This window comes from Porites lutea, chromosome 2 (assembly GCF_958299795.1).
Source record: "Porites lutea chromosome 2, jaPorLute2.1, whole genome shotgun sequence".
Lineage (NCBI taxonomy): Eukaryota > Metazoa > Cnidaria > Anthozoa > Scleractinia > Poritidae > Porites > Porites lutea.
The window spans coordinates 8,710,362-8,713,950 of NC_133202.1; the positions used below are offsets into that span (position 1 = coordinate 8,710,362).

Below are 3,589 nucleotides of genomic sequence, written 5' to 3' on the forward strand. Positions count from 1 at the left end.
TCTAGGGGTGTTTTCAGCTGTCGAGCGACGTAAGGTCTAAGAATCCTGATGAATTTTTACATGTAATTGTGTTTTTCAATATAATTTTTTCACGATTTTTTCATAATTTCATTCAGTCCCTTACCGTTGACACAAATGTGATAGAGTCCACACAAAGAAGGTGAGTAACTCATTTGCACATCACGGCCAAGACTATAAATCGCAGATATCCTTCGGGTAACTCCGAGTTAAAAAGGTACTTTGACTGATGAATATGTGTGCAGGTTTTTCGGTATACGCCAGTTTTACAATGATTTATGGAAACGATATCAGGAACTTAAGTAAGTTACCGCCCAAAACAAGTTTGCTCAATAAATCTTTGACTGTAGTTGGGAAAGAAGATTAGTTCTTACTACTGCACGCATTTCTTTCTCGAAACTGTTCGCAAGGTTAAATCTATATTCCTTTGATTTGCTTTAGTGCAAACCACACAAGGCTAATGAAGTGGAAGAAACACCTAATGGTTTCATGCATCTTAAGACCGCCTCTCTTTATACTGCTGTTTCTTCCACAAGCATCCTCTAACGACGGATATGGAAAAAAAAAAGATGGCGACGTTATAGTTGGTGGTCTACTCAACATTCACATTTCTGGCACTAGTGATCAATGCACTGAGATTTCCACCACTGGGCTGGGATACGCAGAGGCTACGATCTTCGCTATTGAGAAAATTAACAAGAATTCCACTATTTTACCGAACGTGACTATCGGCTACGATTTAAGAGACTACTGTGAGAGCAATGCTCGAGCCATGAAAATAGCCTATGACTTCATGTGTGATGGCGATCCAGTACATATGTCTAACCAAACCATCAGCACCTCCCCCACAGGCTATGTCAAGGAAACCAAAACCAAGACCATCTCAGCGTTAGTTGGCCCTTTCGATTCCGCCAGTGCAGTGCTAGTAGGAAGTCTTCTTCAGGTTTCCGACATTCCCGCCATCAGCCCGACTGCAACAAGCGACGAATTGAGTTCACAAATGTACAAAAACGTTTTCAGAACAGTTCCACCAGACAACTGGCAGGCAAAGGTCATGGCAGACATCATAGAGCTCTTTAACTGGACTTACGTGGCGGCTGTCGGGCTAGATGATTCTTATGGACAGAACGGTATTTCGGCCTTGGAAAAAGACTCATACAACCGTAAAACATTTGGCATTGCTTTCTCTGAGTATATTCCACGGCTGGGTTATTGGAATAAAACCAAGCAAACTGTTCTCAAGATTAAAAGGAGGTCTGAAGTCGCAGTAATTATACTTTGGCTTTCTGTTGGTTACGGAAGAACATTTTTTGCAGAAGCAACCGCGGAAAATGTAGAAAAGACCTGGATACTTTGCGACGCACTGTCCGGGCGGGGAACATATCTTGACACTCACCTCACAATACTAAACGGCTCCTTGGGAATAAAGCCACGTGACTATTCCGTTCTCGAATTTGAAGAGCATCTTAGGACGATCACCCCTGCAAAAAGCATTGAAAGAGGCGCACACTGGTGGGAAGAGTTCTGGAGATTACATTTTAACTGTTCCGCCACAAACTCCAAACAGTCTGGGGTCGCACTTTGCGAAGCAAATCTGACGGTAGACAATGCGCCACATAAGATAGGCGGCCCCTTCGTTTCTTACATAATTGACGCTGTATATGCTATTACACATGCCCTGGATAACATTTACCGCTGTTCTCTTAGTATAGATGGTGCTGGTTGTATAGGAAAGTGTCCTCCAGTCAAGCCGACTGTCAAGGGACGTGATCTGGAGAAATATCTTAGAAATATCAGTTTTGACGGGTTGACTGGTAAAGTGCGATTTAACGAGTTTGGAGATCCTTTAACTGCTTCATATACGACATTATAAACTTTCAGCTTGACTCAACCACAGGTAGGACTCTCAAACATATTCGGGTAGGATCTTGGAACAAAAATACCACGCCTAAACTGAAGGTAGATTTGTCCAGGCTACGATGGAGAACTCTCTACACCCCGTTATCCTTCTGTTCATCAGAATGTTTGCCAGGTACCAGGAGGGAATTCAACACGCCATGTTGCTGGGACTGCATAAAGTGTCCAAAGGGAACTGTCAGTACTGAAAACGGATCCACCAATTGCACAAAATGTGACTCTGAGACAAAATCAAACGATGAGAAAAACAAGTGTGAAAAATTACCGATCATTAACATCACTCATACAACCGCCTCTGGAATCGCGATAACCTTGATGGCTTTGATCGGGTTTATTCTCACGTTGTTAGTTTGCGGTATCTACATCAAGTTTTACAACAGCCCAATCGTCAAGGCTTCTAATAGAGAGATCTCTTTTTTGCTGCTCTTTGGCATCTTATCTCTCCACATATTAGCAGTCCTCGAACTTTCTGAACCCAGCCATCCACTTTGCACCGCAGCATCTTTCTGGCGTTATTTTGCACTTAATCTTTGTATCACGGTGCTCTTTCTGAAAACAATGCGAATAACAAGTGTTTTTGAGGTTGATAAAGTGGCGCAGTTGTTTGCTCCCTGTTACAAAACCCTGACAAGGCAAAGTGTGTTCCTTTCTGTCATGAATTTAGCCTCCCTTTGTTTGTTGGTCCTCTGGTTTTTTTTTTGGACTCTCCGAGACGTAAGAAGATCATTCGCTTTGATGAGTACGTCTTCCTTGTGTGCAAACCTTTTAAAACAAACACCGGCCTTGCACTCTTCATCTCGGTGTGTGCTTACACGTTAATTGTGGCTTTCGTATGTGCGTATTACGTTTTCAAATCACGAGGAATTCCCGATAACTTTAACGAGACAAGGTACATCGGCTTCTCTATGTACATTCTTCTGTTATCATCGCTGGCATATTACCCTGTGGCATTTACTTTTGAGAGCTGGTACGTGACGATTGTATCTTGTACTACGACGTTAGTAACTTCGTTTGGTTTGTTGGGATGCATGTTCGGACCCAGAATCTACATTCTCTTTTTCCAATCCCAGCAAAACACCATCGAAAGCATCAGGTCGCAGGTTATGGATTTCTCCTTTTGTAATGTAACTGCAACCAGAGCTTTGCCTGGACAAATTGATGAAGAAGTACCTAACGCTGAGTTGGATACCGAAGAGTAAACGACGGATTGCAGATTGCCAACCATGCAGCTATTCTTTCGACCAGTAACATGGAAAAATACTTTGAACGTCTCAATCGACTCAAACTTTGCTAAACTGTTTTTTCTGTATATTTTCATGAACTTATTTAAAGTTACTGGGCTTTTAAAATAGCTGGTCCAGCCACATTCTGGGCATACTGATAGACAGCCTTCGGTATAGGTAATAGCATGATTTGTGGTGATAATTGGCATAAATACCACGAGTGATATTTTTTTAAAAATTGTTATAGTACGTAATTTCACTCGCCTAACAGCTCGTGAAATTTGAGAAAATTTTGAAATATCACAAGTGGTATTTATGCCAAATATCACGTACAAATCATACTATTATTTGTTTATACTGCTACCCAGAAAAGGTTTGTAATTTTCGCATGTAGGTATTTCAAATTAAGCTGAAATAACACTGTTCTAAGC

At 41.5% G+C, this 3,589-nt stretch overlaps 1 pseudogene; it reads left to right on the forward strand.

Moving 5' to 3' along the window:
- The first annotated feature begins 499 nt into the window (after positions 1–499).
- On the forward strand, positions 500–3,134 carry LOC140925579 (extracellular calcium-sensing receptor-like; annotated as a pseudogene).
- Positions 3,135–3,589: the final 455 nt, after the last annotated feature.